Genomic DNA, 16,766 nt, shown 5'->3' with positions numbered 1-16,766 from the left:
TTGTTCTATTTTAAGTTGCCAGGCCAATATTTTATGTGTTTTTTCTCCTAATTCATAATACTTTTTCTTTGTTTTCATTATGTTCTTCTCCACCTTGTACATTGGTAATGTTTCGTATTTTATTTTTTTGTCCGCCAATTCTCTCCTTTTCATTATATCATTCCTTTTTACTTGCTCCTTTTCTGTACTTACTATCTCCCTTTCCAGCTGCTCTATTTCCCAATTGTAATCCTTTTTCATCTTAGTTACATAACTTATTAATATCCTCTAATGTAAGCTTTCATTGGACCCCATAGTATAAATTTATCTTTCACTGATTCTGTGTTTATTTCAAAATATGTTTTAATTTGGCATTCAATAAACTCTCTAAATACCTGCCTTTTAAGTAGCATGGAGTTTAATCTCCATCTATATGTTCTTGGTGGGATGTCCTCCAGTTCTATTGTTAATAACAGAGGTGAATGATCTGAAAGTTTTCCTAACTCTTCCTTCAATATGGGCCCACTACAAAAACATATCAATCCTTGAGTATGTTTTATGTCTACTCAAATAATATGAATATTCCTTCTCTTTTGGATGCTGTCTCTTCCATATATCCATAAGTTTCATTTCCTGCATTGAGTTAACCATAAATTTGTCTACTTTATTCTTTTTACTTGTCTTTTGACCAGTTTTATCCAATGTTGGATCCAAATTAAGGTTAAAATCCCCTCCTATCAATATATTTCCTTGTGTGTCTGCAATCTTCAAAAAAATATCCAGCTTAAACTTTTGATCCTCCTCGTTAGATGCATATATATTGAGCAAATTCCAAAATTCTGAGTAAATCTGACACTTTATCATTACATACCTCCCTGCTGGATCTATTATTTCCTCCTCTATCTTAATTGGTACATTTTTGTTAACGAATATGGCTACACTTCTAGCTTTTGAATTATATGATGTTGCCACTAAGTGTCCCCCCCCCCCTTCTCTGAGTTGCCCCTTATCCCTTGCCGGGCAACCACAACTCCCCTTTCCATCCTTTCCATTTGGTTTGGGATCTTGGTTGCAAGCATCAATTGATTTCACAGTGACGGTTATTCTCTCCCCCCCCCCAATCCCCCCAGAAAACACTTTTTTTATACATATAACAAAGCTCTCTCATTTTTTTTCTCCCCTTCTTCCTTCCTTCCCTTCTCTTTTCCGTCTTTAGTTCTTTACATATACATTATTTTTACATCTTTATATATACTTTATTGCTGGTCTTCTTTCTTGTTCATAAATATTTTAAGTACGGCTGGATGTCTTAACATAAATTTTTCCATAAAATCATTTTTGCTGTATTAAATTCCTTCCTCTTCTTTAAGAGTTCAAAACTTATATGTGGGTAAAAAATATTTTTTGTCCCTTATATTCCAGGGGCTTATTATCTTCTCTAACTTTTTTCCTCACCTGCTCCAATATATTTTCTCTTGTCGGATATCTGGTTTTTGATATTTCTGCGGTTTCGGAGCTAGTGTTCTGTGTGCCCTTTCTATTTCCATTTCTGCATGTAATTCTGACGTTCCCAAAACTTTCAGAATCCATCCTTTTATAAATTCCTTCATGTCTGCGCCTTCTTCATCCTCCTTCAGACCCATTATTTTTATGTTGTTTCACCTACTATAATTTTCCAAAATATCAATTTTCTGAGATAACAACTCTTGTGTCTCTTTAATTTTTTTGTCGCTTTCTTCCAATTTTTCTCTTAAATCATTTACTTCCAATTCTACAGCCGTTTTCTGCTCCTCCACATTTTCTATTCTTTTCCATATTTCTGTCATGACCAGTTCTAAACTTTGCATTTTGTCTTCTGCTCTTTTCATTTTTCTTTTAATCACACTAAATTCTAATTATAACCATTCTTTTAATGATCTCATTTGTTCTTCAAAAAAGGCTTTATCTATATTCTGTCCATCTGTTTTACCTTCTATTTCCCTGTGAAGATCTTTGTCTTCTTCTTCTTCTTCTTCTGTGTCTGTATTTGTGCTTATGTCTTCTTCTTCTCTTCTTTGTATCTGTGTCTCTTCTGTTTTTCCTGATGAATTACTTCCATGTCTTTTTCTGGCCTCCTCTTGCTGGGCCTTTTGCTGTTGGTCTTCCTTTCGTGGGCTATCTGTCTGTCTGGCCTCCTGCTGTTGATTCTCTTGTTGTCTGTTACCCCGCCGTCCTTCATCGTCCAGCTCCTCGCTCCTTTCCTCTCCGTTGTTTTTATCCTCCAGCTGAGCGCCCTGATGCCGGGTGTCCCTCAGCTGTTCGTGTTGTACCTGCCCGCTCCTCGGCTGAGCCCCCCTACCGCTGGTTGCGCAGTTGCACACTTTTGTTTGGCTCCGAGAGCCCTTTTTGGAGTCCACCAGTCAGGAGGTCGCGACTTTGCTGGGCACTCACCAATCTCGGAGATCGGCTGCTCTTCACCACCGCAGCTCCCTGCTCCTTCGTGCAGGTAAGGCCTTTCTTCTCTGGTGATTTTTCTTCTTTTTTTTCCCGTTGTTCTTACTTTCTCTTTCGTGGATGCCACCTTCTTGTTCTTCTCTTTAACTTAATCTTCTATTTATTGAGTTTTGTATCTGTTTAGCCTTGTCTTTTTCAAACTTTTTTTCTGGAGAGGGCTGGTTCAACCCAACTAGTGGCCACTACTCCATCACGTGACTCCTGTCCCATCCAAAAAACTCTTGATACCCAAAGTTGTTATGTATTGAAACAATACTTATCATAAGATATTAGTAGTAGAAGTCGGCCCATTGGCCCATCAAGTCTGCTCCACCATTCTAATCATGAGTTGATCCATTCTCCCACTCAGCCCCACTCCCTGGCTTTCTCCCCTAACCCTTGAAGTCCTGACTAATCAAATACCTGTCAATCTCTGCCATAAATACACCCAACAACCTTGCTTCCACAGCTGCCTGTGGCAACGTTCCACAGACGCATGACCCTCTGACTAAAGAAATTTTTCTGCATCTCTGCTTTAACTGATGCCCTTTTATCCTGAAGTTGTGCCCTCTTGTCCTAGAATCCCCTACCATGGGAAACATCCTTCCAATGTCTATTCTGTCCGTACTTTCAGCATTCAAAATGCCTCTGTGAGGTCCCCCCTCATCCTTCTGTACTCCAACGAGTATAGTCCAAGAGTTGACAGACGTTCCTCGTATGTAAACCCTTTATTCCTGGTATAATTCTAGTAGATCTTCTTTGAACCCTCTCCAACGCCACCATGTCTTTTCTCAAGGTGCCCAAAACTGTACACAAATCTCCAAGTGAGGTCTCGCTAGTGCTTTATAGAGGTTTAATATTACATCCCTGCTCTTATATGCTATTCCTCTAGATATGATTGGATGTCATTATCACTCAACCCTTGTTCATAAAAAGTCTGCGGTCTAAAGTTCAGTCATATGATAAAGTGTTTACAAGAGCTGCACGATAGGATTTTATAAGAAGGCTGGTGGAGTTCTTACTGCATCCCTAAAGGTCGCAAAATTCCTTTCAGGTTTTCCACGCTCGCAAACCATTAAAACAAAGAGGTCCCTTTGAACAAGACACAAATAGTTGGGTTACTGTTGAAGTTAAGAGCTTATCCTTTGTTGTGAGTCATCTTTTGGCCTCGCTGCACTTTAAACCTGGTCAGAAAGCCACACTCATCCTGAGACACATCCCACAAACACCACTTCTCCAAGTCAATTTATCCCTATCTAAGTGTGGCTGTAATCATAACAAAAGGCCGTGCCTAACCCCAACCATCCTCCACCTCCTCCATGTCCTACTCTTGAGGCATTGTTCTCTCTCACCATCCCAAACATCATAGACCTATCCCCATCTCTTCCCTCACTGCTCATCTCTCCATGAAGATAACACCTGCACCCCAAAAACTTGTTATCCAAGATCAACCTCCTTCACCCGCAAAATACAAGGCCTGTTCTTTGCTTGAAGCAAATTCCTACAGTGTCGTGTTGAGACATCCCCACTCGCCTCACTATCCATTGCTTCTATGGAGTCTGTTCTGCCTGTAAGAATGGAGTAGTCAAACAATGCAGCCCATTTGGTATTACACTTGATCGAATTATAGGCCTTTGATCATAGTTTATCTGTCACACTCAGGTCCTTCGGATCTTTTATAAAAAGCCTTTGTGAAAGAAGCACAAAAATTAAAACAGAGATGCAGAGGAATTTCTATAGCCTGAGAGTGGGGAATCTCTGGAATCTCCTACTATGGGCAGCTATGGAGGCCAAGTCATTAGGTGTATTTAAGGCAGAGATTGATAGGTATCTGATGTCAAGGTATCAAAGGTTATGGGAAGAAGGCAGGGGAATGGGGTTGAGTGGGAGAATGGATCAGCTCTTGATGGAATGGTAGAGTGGATTCAATGGGCAGAATGGCTTACTTCTGCTCCTATATCTCCTAGCCTTCTGGTCTAAATAGAGCTAAATATGCTCCATGTGAATATATCCATTTCTATCCTTGTATGTCAATTTGATGAAGGTCTTCTTGCATCCTGATCAACAAATGAATTGAAAGCTCTTGTAGTCCTAACACATGCTGTTGTGAATGGTGCTAAATGAATAAACAGCCAACGAGAGGAGGAGACTCCAGAGACATCTCCGTCCTCAACAATGGCAGGACTTAGCTGGCGAGTGTCAAAAAAAAGGGCCGAAGCATCCGCAACCATGTTCAAGCATGGACAGATTCTCCCAGCAGACAGCCCTATCACTAACAGGCCCACCATCTTCCTTTAGATCAGTGGTTCTCAACCTCTTTCTTTCCACTCACGGACCACTTTAAGCAATCTCGATGCCATCGGTGTTCTGTGGATTGGTTAAGTAGGGATGTGGGTGGGAAGGGAAGATTGGCTCTAGACCCAATTGTTACTGAAATATTTTGCTTCAGAAAAATCGTATTTGGCTCATTTACTTCAGAGTTCTGAAACCTTGCACATAACGAGTCAATGAGGGATGATTAAAACAGTGGTATTTCAAACTTTTTCTTACCACCCCCAATCCCTTACTAATCACCGAGCACCTACGGCATAGGTAAAGTGGTCTGTGAGTGGAAAGAGAAAGGTTGAGAACCACTGCTTTAGATTCTCCAGTCACCTACCTCTTAGATTAAGGGACCATTCACAGCAGCCAATTTGCATGTCACATGGGTAACTGGAATCTGGGGAAGCCACACATTACAGGGAGAACACTTAAGCATCAAACTCCCACACACAAACAACTCAAGTCAGATTTGACTCTGGGCCACTGAAACTGCAAGACAGCTGCATTAAACGCTGTGTCACTGTGCCACATATCAGAAAATGTAAGGACATGGCAGAAATCAGGATTTATGTACTGAGTTATTGAATCTAAATGAAGTGATACCAGGGGACTTTTCTGTTATTTTGTGAGGCACATAAGATATTTCTTTTGCTAATTGTTCATTGAGGGTGATTTTTCCTGGATTAGATTGAGCTAATAATAATTTCTGGAAGTAATTGTGACTATTGGGAAATTGACCTGCATACCTTTCTATTTAACTCATCTTTGTATGGCTGGTGTGTTCCCACGGCAAGTTATGACAGCACAGGTCGTTGGGTCCAAGGCTGGCATCAGTTGTAGCTATTGGGTGCAACGTATGACCTTTGTTGAATACAATATTCATTAAAAATAAACAAACCAAGCAAGGAGCTGTAATGAGATGCCAATTAAAGGCTCTACTTTGTGATAGCGATACCTTGTGCACAACCTCTGTCCAAAGGTCTGCAATATAAAAACATGCTTCATTAGTGTCTCATGTACTCATGCGTTGTCCCACCAGACCACTCGTAAATTGGAGGAGCAGCACTTAATTTGTCATCTGGGCACTCTCCAACCTGATGGGATTGGCATCGACTTCTCTAGTTTCTGCTAATCTACTCTCTGTTCTCCCTCCCTTCGGCTTCTTTCCTCCAGCTCTCCACCCCCTTCCCTCTCCATTCACAGAACCTTCCCTCCTCCCCCTGCTTGCTGGTGTGCCCTCCCTCCCTTATCCACCTATTACCTCCTGCCTTTGGGTCTCCCCTTGCCCCTCTGCTCACCATTTTGTTTGGGCACCTGCTGACATTTTTTCATACCTTGAAGGGCTCAAGCCTGAAATGTTGGTTCTTTGCTAGATAAAGGAAACTGATTGACCTGCTAAATTTCTACAGCGTTGCATTTTTACCTCAACCACAGTGTCTACAGACTTTTGTCTTTTACTTTATGAGTGTCTCAATACTGATTATGGTTTTTCTCCACCTATCAAACCTGAGCTGCTCACAGCAATCGCTGGCCAAGTGATCTAGCTGCTCGTAATATTCGCTAACTGGGGATCAATCTAAGCGGGGCACCGAAATGAAGATGTCCACACAGACAAAAGATCACTACGCCATGCCGCTCTCCCCCTGCCCCTTCCCCACCAATGCGCGCGCACACCCACTCACACTCATCAGTGCCATTCTCTCCACCTGTCTACAGATGCTACTGTGAGCCACCATTTAGCTCCAATGGATATCCCAATGCGGGAGTTGTGAGCAGATTCTGATGAGAATGTTTGTTGCTGAAAATTATACTTCCACCTAATTTTTGCCCAATTTTGGGTCTCTAATTGGGAGTAGTCCAGTATGCAGCACATTTTTAATACCTCACAAGGGGGTGAAATCCAGGATAGGTTGGTCAATAAATGGTGAAAAGGGAAGAAGGAGACATTCCCTGGAGATGGATTGGGTAAATGGGCAAAGATTTGCCAGTTGATTTTCACATGGGAAAATGTAAAATTTGTTAACTCTGGCAAGAAAATGAAAGGAGAAACATATTTTCCCAGCATGCCACGGTTAGTGCAAAACTATTCCAGCGCCAGCGAACCAGAGTTTGCAAGTTCTCCCTGTGTCTGTGTGAGTTTCCTTTGGGTGCTCCGGTTTTCTTTCACCATCCGACACGATGTGGGTTAATTGGGGTGTAATTTTTGGGTGGAACGGGTTAAAATGGATGAAATCTGTAAATGAAATTTAAAAAAAATTAAATGGTGAGAGTTTGCAGAACTCTGGGATGCACAATGATCTGCGAGTCCTTGGGCATGATTTACAAAAGAGTGAAGTGTGCACGTCCAGCAAGTGGTTCGGAAAACTCAGTATGTTTATCGCTGGGAAAATTGAATTCAAACGTAGGCAGGCTATGTTTCCATCTAATAAGTGTATGTTAGACCATCTCTAAATTCTGTTTCCTGACCAAATAACTAAAACGGGTGGGTTTCCACATGACAAAAGGTTGGGCAGGCTATGCTTGTTTGGAAGAGTGAGAGATAGCTTGATGGAATCATATCAGATCCCATGTTGTCTTGATGGGATGGATGTGACAAAGATGTTTCATCTTGTGAAAGGATCCAAAACTAAGTTTCATAGTTTAAAAATAAGAGATTGCCAAGATTATCTCAGTTCAGTAGATAGAGAGAAAAGTGATTTGTCATAGAGAAAAGAAGGTAGGGGTATCTTTGCCCATAAGGGTGATCCTTAGCCACTTTGATGAAGAATTTCTTTGTTCTGAGAAGGAGTTTATTGTTTATATTTAACTTATCAATTTTAAGAGATGTCACCAGCTGCTCCCCACGACTTAAGAGCCTGCCACAATGGTGAATCGTAAGTCACGAGCAGGCCAGACAAATTTTATTCTCTGAAAGACGTACAGTGCCCTCCATAATGTTTGGGACAAAGACACGTTTTTTTCATTTATTTGACCCTGTGGTCTACAGTTTTAAATTTGAAATTAACAATTCGCATGTGATTAAAGTGCACATTCCAGATTTTATTAAAGGCTATTTTGGTTTGACCATATAGAAATTACAGCTCTTTTTTATACACAGGCCCCTCATTTCAGGGCACATCCAGCATGGGCGGACATCCATTCTACAGTTAATAAAAGCCCATCAGTTTTTCTACAACTACTAGTCTTTGAAGTTATTGATGATGCGCAGGTTGTTCCCTTGTTTTCTGTTCAGTGTATGGAAGGCATGCTCAATTGGATTTAGATCAGGTGACTCATTTGGCCATTCAAGAATTTTCCCGTTTTTAGCTTTGGAAAAACTCCTTTGTTGCTTTAGCAGTATGCTTGGGATCATTGTCTTGTTGAAGGATGAAGCGCTGTCCAATGGGTTTGGAGGCATTTACTTGAACTTGAATAGCTGTTTCTATACAGCTCTATACTTTGCTACGGCCATCAACAGTTACATCATCAATGAAGATAGTGCACTAGTGCCTATGGCAACCATACATGTCCAGGCCATAACATCCCTACCACCATGTTTCAGGTGAGGTGGTTTGCTTTGGGTTTTGGGCAGTTCCTTTATGCCTCCACACATTGCTCTTGCCATCACTTAATCCTGGTCTCATCTGTCCACAAGACCTTTTCCAGAGTTCTGCAGGCTCTTTTAAATACTTCTTGACAAATTGTAATCTGGCCATGTTATTTCTGTGGTTTGCATCTTGTAGTGTAGCCTCTGCATGAAGTCTTCTATGGACAGTAGTTATTGACACATCCACACCTGCCTCTTGAAGAATGTTTCTGATCTGTGGGACAGGCGTTTGGGGATTTTCCTTAATTATGATGAGAATTCTTCTGTCTTCAGCAGTGGAGAACTTCCTTGGCCTATGTTATATGCGGATTGTGGAAGAACACACGCATCCCTGTCTGGAACATTGTGGGTTGTAAAGGATCACATGACCTCCCTACCTGAAACCTATTCAGAAGTTGATTCACCTGCCAATCAAGGCCACCAGTTAGCACTCACTTTATCTTTCGCTCATTTAAATGACTCGATGTCACCATTGACCAGACTCCCAGCTCGGAACCATATAAGGATCAATGCACGTCACACTTCTCTCTGCCTCTTGGTCTAAGCCCCGGTCATCGCTCCATGTCATTTGGCTACTGTGGACATTGCCGGAGGAGTTACAGGTAACAACTCTGAGTTGTCCACAGTGCTGCAGTAGATCAGTGCTTGAAGAGAGCCACACCCCCATTGGTACAGGTAATCGGGAGTATGCTTGAAAGTCCCTGTCTATGAAGTGTGTACACTTCACCAGCATCCACCAGTGTCGGAGTCCTTTGTACCCGATGTGCCTGCTTGTAACGTTATAGCTTTTATCTTGTGTAGAAGATAGGCAGCCACTGGTATCGAAGTCCAACCTGGGTCCGATGTGAATGACTATATAGTTGTTTAGTAGCAGAGTAATTAAGTATTGTTTGAAATCTTCTCCTGTGTGTTCAATAAAATTGCCTTTGATTGTAGCACTTGTGTTCAGACTCATCTCTCTGTGAACCCACCAAACCTGATACTTCCCCCAAACACAATAGCCTACCATTCCCTTTGTGGTTACTGAGCCCACCCGTACGCTCCTTCTTCTTAACAGTTGATTTTGGTAATGCTAAGGTTTGGGCGGTGTCTCTTACTGTTTTATTCTTGTTTTTCAGCCTCATAAAGGCTTATTTGACTTTCATGGCACAACTCTGGTCCTCATGTTGAAAAATGGCATCTGCAGACTCCAAAGGTAATCAAAAGCTTAGAAGCAAGCCAAGCTCTCTCATACTTGCATCAGTGAAGCAATTAAACATACCCGAGTAATCGCAAACAGCTGAGAAGCCAAATGTCCCGAACATTATGGTGCCCTGAAATGGCATGTTGATAAAAATGCTGTATTTCTACGTGGTCAAAACCAAAATGTCCACAAATAACCTTGAATCAAATCTGGAATGTGCTCTTCAATCACATGTGAGTTGTTTGATTAAAAATTTAAATCTGTGGAGCACAGGGGCAAATAAAAGAGAAAAAAAAAGTGTTTTCATCCCAAACATTTTGGAGGGCGCTGTAAGTGAACAAGCTGGGTTTTTACAGCAATCAAAAAATTTAATGGTCAAATAACAGGGTTTGAATTCAAAATTCCTCAGCTGCCTTTGTTCCTATGGATCAGATGTTTATATACCAGCCCATGTAATTTAAACGCTGCGCAACTGAACACAGATTTTCTGCAGCCAGTTTTTTTTAACTTGGGCAATCCCCATGAGAAAGTGCACAAGGATGACCGTGAGGTGGAATCCTCTTCTCCCTTCTTAGGAAGACTTGTTTCCACTCTGGCTTTGCGTGTTCTAAGGTGGCTGAAGAGGCCACTGTGGGAGTTGTCAACTTCCAGAGATGGGGGTGGGGGGGGCAAGTTAATGATGGCTACGTGGTTTGTCAGGTGCTGTGCTCCTTCTAGTACCTTCGTAGGTCTTCTGTGAGCTACCAAAATAAACAAAGTCATTTAAAGCTGACAGTTTGATTGATTGGAAAAATTTGTGTTATTAATAAAGTCTTATTTCTGAGCGGCAGTAATTTACAGATTTCAGGCATCAACTTACATGGCAAGCACTGTCACTTAGTAACAGGATTTTCCTAACCACCATAAATCTAAAGCTGGAAGTCTTCAACCTTGCTCTGAAGCAATAATTTTTCTTCGGGTTATTTCTTTGCTCAGAGGGCTGTCAGTCTTTATAACCCTCCACCTGGGAGAACCCTGGATGGTGAGTACATTCAAGGCAGAGCTTGATAGATTTTTTTTGGACATTGAAAGAATGAAGGAACACAAGGAAAAAACAGGAAAACAAATTTATAATAAAGATCTACAAACTTCCTGAATAGCAAAGAAGGCTCCAGGGGCTCAGTGACTTACTTCTGCTTGTAGTTCATTGCTCATGTTATTAATAAACACCTATTACTGTTCAAGACATTAGGCAGATGGAATCAAAGGTGTGCTGGCAAACTGGATTGCAAATCAGCTTGGTGAAAGCTAGTCAGCGGGTAGTGGTTTCTCTGACTGGACGTCTGTCACTAGTGGAATCCTGCCACCATCAGTATTCAGTCAGGTGAGAATATAGTTCGACTGATTAATAAGTTTGTTGACGACACAAAATTGGAGGATTGTCAGTTAGTGAAGAATGTTGTGAAAGGAAAACAGAGAAACAGCTTAAATGAAAAACAAAAAGCAAGCAGAAGGAGCGGCATCGTCCACTCCTGTTCCTAAGCAAAGCGATGGTGAGGTTAACAAGTTTCTCCCCTTCCTCACCACTCTACTGAAACAGTTTTAATCACAGAACATCCGTTATGATTTTTCACCATGATATATTTCTTTCTCTTCTGGCTTTCAACTGCAACTTATTTTAATTGCATCAGCTTTTGAAAGACATTGGTGAAATAATTGAGACAGAGACTTAATTAGAATCCACATTTGGACACTGTCTTCTGAATCTCCTGAACTAATTTGGATTTCTTAATGGTGCATTCAATTTCATAAACAGCTACAGGTGCTTCCTGTTGTAACAGCTGCTGCCACACATTTGGAAGAGAGTTTGATTGGAAATTTGCAGATTCCATTAAAAAAATAATGAATGGCTCCAAATTTTCCTAATCTGTAACTATTTGTATTTTGAGGTAGCCTGCAACCTCATTAGTGAGAAAACATATGTCAGTAACTATTGGTACAGTACAATATCATTCAAATGATGTTTGCCGATTGGATATTCAGGGACACACATGTATGTATAAAATGGTCTGGTTTCCAAAGAAATGAGCATGAAAAGTTACCAGGTAAACTACCAGGAGCATTTGCTGTTCTTCTTCAGATTGTTCATTTGTCTTTTTTTATGTTGTTCTTATCTCTCTTTGGCTTGGCTTCGCGGATGAAGATTTATGGAGGGGTAATGTCCACGTCAGCTGCAGGCTCGTTGGTGACTGACAAGTCCGATGCGGGACAGGCAGGCACGGTTGCAGTGGTTGCAAGGGAAAATTGGTTGGTTGGGGTTGGCTGTTGGGTTTTTCCTCCTTTGTCTTTTGTTCTTATAAGGTAGGAAGGTTCCCCATTTAACGCCTTACCCAGAGGACAATGCTTCTGACAAAACATTACTCTTCCAGTGCAGTGGAGTCATGAATTAGAATTGAATCGAATGATTATTGTCATGTAAGTACTTTATTGTCGCTGTGTAAGAAAACACAACAAAATTTTAAAACGCACCCGCCGTACCATGCAACATACAAGAGGATAGAGAAAAAAAACAAGAAGAAAAGAAAAAGTAACATTTAAACTATACAAAATGCAAATACACTAATTGGCGGAGTTTAATTCTCCAATGGCTCTGGGAGAGAAACTGCTCTTGAGTCTGTTTGTCCTTGATTTAATTGTCTACCCGAGGGCAATAAATCAAACAGATGATGGCCCAGGTGAGTCGAATCCATAAGAGTATTAGCTGCCTTCCCGATACAGTGAGATCAAAATAAATCTTCCAAAGGGGACAAGGAAAACTCCATGATCTTCCAGGCCTTATTGCTTAATCCCTCTGAAGATCCCTCTAATCTGCTGCGGTAAAGCTGGCAAACCTAGAATGCAATAAGTCAGCACGTTTTCAATAGACCAGCGATAATAGGACATCAATAACTTCTCCTGTAGATTCATTTTCCTAAGGATTCTTAGGAAATGGAGACGTTGAAGTGTCTTCTTGATTATAGCATTGGTATTAATAGTCTAGGGAAGATCCTCAGCCAAATATGTTCTCAGAAACTTGAAAGTCGTAACCCTTTCCGCACAGTCCCCATTAATACGCAGTGGGGCTGAAGCCATTCAGTTCCTTCATCTTCAAAGAATTCCATACCAGATTGTCTTCTGAGCCCCACATTGACAGTCTGTGGATTTCGTCCCTATAGGATGACTCGTTGTCCCTTGGAATGAGCCCGACCACAGTCATGTCATCCATAAATTTGATGATGGTATTAGAGGACTACGCGGAGACACAGTCGTACGTATAAAGAGAGTCCAACGCTGTGGGGAACCAGTGCTAAGAGTGAGAGTAGGGGGAACAATGAGCGCCTATTTTCACACTTGTGCAGCAAATGAATGTAAAGCTTTTGTTTTGCATGCCATACATCCCAAATGTCACCGTATTCTGGTGCCATTTTGGATCCACAAAAACGATTGCAGTAAACTGTAACAAGTTTAATAATGACTATGGGTAGCATTTAAACTTTAACATTCTCATGAATATTAACATAACAGGGAAGTCAAATTTAAAATTTATATAATGAGGGGAGTGCGATAGAACACAAATCTGGAAATCCCAATTACATGCAAGTGGCTTCACAGATAGATAGAATTGGCACATTGGCCATCTTAAATCAAAGTGTTGAGTATAGGTTGGGACGTTACGGTCAAGTTGTTTAAGACATTGGTGAGGCCAAATTTGGAGTATTATGCGCAGTTTTGGTCACCCCAGCACAGGAAGGGTATCAATAAGATTGAAAGAGGGCAGAGAAGATTTACTAGGATGTTGCCGGGATGAGAAGAATTAAGTTGCAGGGAAAAGTTAAATAGGTTTGGACTTTACATCCTGCAGTGTAGAAGAATGAGGGAGATTTGACAGAGGCACACAGAATTATAAGGGGTATAGACAGAATAAATCCAAGTAGGCTTTTCCCCCTGAGGTTCAGTGAGATACAAACCAAAGGACCTGGGTTAAGAAAGAAAGAGGAGAAGTTTAGGGGGAACATTGGGAGGTAAAGCACTGGTCTTTCAGACCAGGGGGTTGCGAGTTTGTTCCTTGCTGGGGTGCCATTTCTGTGAGGGGCACTGGACAAAATGGCGACTCTCTGTCTTTCTTACAATAGACAGTTAAAGAATTTAATGTATGTTGCATTCTAAATAGTGACAGTAATGTAATCTTTACCTCTACACAGAGAGTGGTGGGAAGGGGATCGAGCTGTCAGTTGAATTGGTGAATGGGGGCAAAATTTTCACATTTAAGAAGAAATTTGGACAGGTACATGGATGGGAGGGGTATGGAGGGATACAGACTGGGTGCAGATCAACGGGGCTAGGCAGATCCATTAGATTAATAACTGCCCTAGCTCCAGGCTGGCCTGCTCTCTCTATCACTGGGCACTCCCTGCTCGAACTGGCCTCTGCTGTTCGCCTCATCCCTTGACATCATCCCCTGGGTAGACTCTTTGAGCCTCTGTAGATACAGATGCTGGAAGGAGCGACAAACGCGCAACTATTGATTCTGTCCATCAAATCAAAACTATGCCAGAGGTCACATGATTATCAGCAAGCACTCTAATTGGCTGCTCCTCACTTTTTCGCTCTGCGCCGAGTCTCCACAGTGGAATGCTACAAAAACAGCTGGCTGAGCCTGTGATGGCGGGCCAATGTTCTAGAAGCTCTTTTAATACCTAGGAGCAGCTTAGTCGGCTAACTCAGAGGGCAGTGAAGAGCCAACCGGATTGGTGTGGAGCTGTAGTCACAAAGAGGCCTGCGACTAATGAATGTAAAGTATCTTGGCTTAATGGTTATTAGCAAACCAGGTGAAAATCCGTACTTTAACCAACAGTATCCCTTCATTTTCAGATTTTTGAAGCTAAATTTAATTTATTGGGCAGCCCTAGATTAATTTAGGCACACTTGTTCCTTTAACAAATGCTATGTACTGTGGATAACCAACAAACTGACAGCAAGATCAAAATTCATAATTCCCACTGAGAGGAGCCCACATGTGGAATTCCGGTCAAGGCTAGCAGAGTTAAGATTGGAAGGCCACCGGAGAGCCCAGGTCTGCAGGTGTGGTGACTGCGATGGGTGCAGCCTGACTTTCTGAGTTTCTCCAGCACTTTTGTGCCCTCCTGCAGGTGAGCCCCGTCTGGTGTACCTGCAGCCCTCCCCCCACCTCCCCCAGCAGAGGGGCTGGCTACTTGCCTGGCGACATCTTCTTCCACACTGCCACCAAGAATCACTGACTGCATTGCATTTCCTTTCTGCCTTCAGCTAGGTCGGCCTTATTCTCAGCCTGAGGTGAAAATGAACTTGGTGGCTGAAGAATACCCGATGACCAAAAGTTGATGAGCGTCAAACATGAAAGTCTGCAGACCCAATGATTGAAGTAAAAACACAATGCTGGAAAAAGCAATGATAAAGATACTTAACCAATGGTTTGGGCTGGAGCTCTTCATCAAGGGATGAGCAAAATGTTGGAAAGCACCTGAACAAAAGAAAAAAAAAATTTTTTTGGTGTGGCACCTGCCTACATTTTGCTCAACCCTTGATGAAGGACTCAAGCCTGAAACGTTGGTTGTGTATCTTTATCTTTGCTACATAAAGGACACTGTTTGACCTGCTGATTTTCTCTCTCACTCTTTTCACTTTAGACCAAAAGTTTATGGTGTCCCAAGAGTCCCTGTGCTAAGCCCATGATGGTAGTTGCCTTCGCTCATGGGACAAATGAATCTGAATAATAAAACATCGACAGTGAAATTGGCACCTCTTAACCAGCAAATGTATTTACAAGACATTTAGTACTTTGTCTTAAATATATTCCAGCCACCCTGCCAGTCATTACACCATAATATATTGCTGCTTTGAAATAAAGTGTGTGCATTTGAACTCTGATCGGTCAAATAAAGCCAAGAAGTGAGGGAAATAATGTTTAATATTTATTGCCACATATCCATCACCAAAGAGTAGGAATACAATATGCATCTATTATGATATTCAGATCTTAACTGCAACCTGATGTGCAAGTAATTTGTTTGGAATTGGTATTTCCATATAAACAGCCTTTTCTGTAATAAATAGAGCTCCCTCTGACTTGAGAGACTCTTGGTGATTTTGGAAGATGAATTCTCACATTAACAGCTGATAAGCTGAGTCATGGGATTGAAAACTCTACCCCTTCACATATTTACCTCAAATTTAAATGATTTTCCCGGCCCTCTCAGAATATTGGTTATTAAGGGTGGAATATTGGGTAAATTGGTGAAAACAGGAACTGTTCCCTAAAAACATAGCAAGTCTAGCTTGTCTTGTTACTTGCTAAATCCGCTGCATTTTCTGACTTACTTTCTGAAGTTCTGTGCAGCTGCCAATCTATTTGACATCTTGTGATTCCTTTCAGGTTGGCCAGGCATAGTATTCAAATAAATCTAGCACATGAGACACCTGAAATTGTTTCACGCATTCTCTCTCCCTCTTAATTATTGAGCAAAACATTTTTTTTATTTAAATATATTGAAATTTATTATTATTATGAGACTGAATATTGCTGGTGGAGGTTTGTCATTTCTTTAGACTAATCATTTCAGGTTGATGCTGCCCCCTTGCCCTGTATGAACCTGCAAATTCAAAGATTGTAATGTGGGAATTAATTTTAAATAGATGTATGCAATAGGATGCTCTTCCAGACAGGAACCATTGCCCGTGTATATGTAAAGAGGCACATACAATATAATGCAGACAAACACACATCGATTACTTGGATAGACACACGCCAGAATTAATCGGATGCAGCCACGAGGGAAGATCACCCACCCTGCTCCCGCCACCCCCCCCCGTCTGAGAGGAAGAAGTGGAGGAGGCAACCCATGGGACGGTCACCACGGTGACGGACCAGTGTCGGGGTTCTGCGGCTGAGGGAGCTGTGCACGCGGCGGGGCTGCTGGAGAGTCGAGGCGACGAACCCGTGGAAGCCGTGGGCTGCCGGAGACCGCTGTCGGGAGACTCGCAGAGGGCTGCGGGCTGCTGGAGACTGGCTCAAACTGGCTGGTGGGGTTCCAGGTAACGGAACCGGGATGCGAGGAGGTTCCGAGGGCGCTGAAGGGTCTCTGACCATGTCAGGGGTTCGGATCTGGAGCTCTGGTCACCATTGGTTTGGCCGCGTAAGTGCTTGAGGTGAAACTTTGGACATTTGGT

General features: G+C 41.9%; 1 long non-coding RNA gene across 3 annotated transcripts in view; it reads left to right on the top strand.

Annotated features, from left to right (window-relative positions):
- Positions 1-16,766, top strand: part of LOC138739762 (uncharacterized) — a 135,260-nt gene that overhangs the window by 55,597 nt on the left and 62,897 nt on the right. For 2 of the 3 annotated variants that reach the window (XR_011342400.1, XR_011342399.1), the window contains exon 2: positions 9,478-9,554. The exons of the other annotated variant lie outside the window; for it this stretch is intronic. This is a non-coding gene — a long non-coding RNA (uncharacterized lncRNA). The remainder of the gene's footprint in view (positions 1-9,477; positions 9,555-16,766) is intronic. 3 annotated transcript variants of the gene reach the window in all.

Source organism: Narcine bancroftii, chromosome 7 (genome assembly GCF_036971445.1).
Source record: "Narcine bancroftii isolate sNarBan1 chromosome 7, sNarBan1.hap1, whole genome shotgun sequence".
Lineage (NCBI taxonomy): Eukaryota > Metazoa > Chordata > Chondrichthyes > Torpediniformes > Narcinidae > Narcine > Narcine bancroftii.
This window is presented reverse-complemented; position numbering and strand designations above follow the sequence as displayed.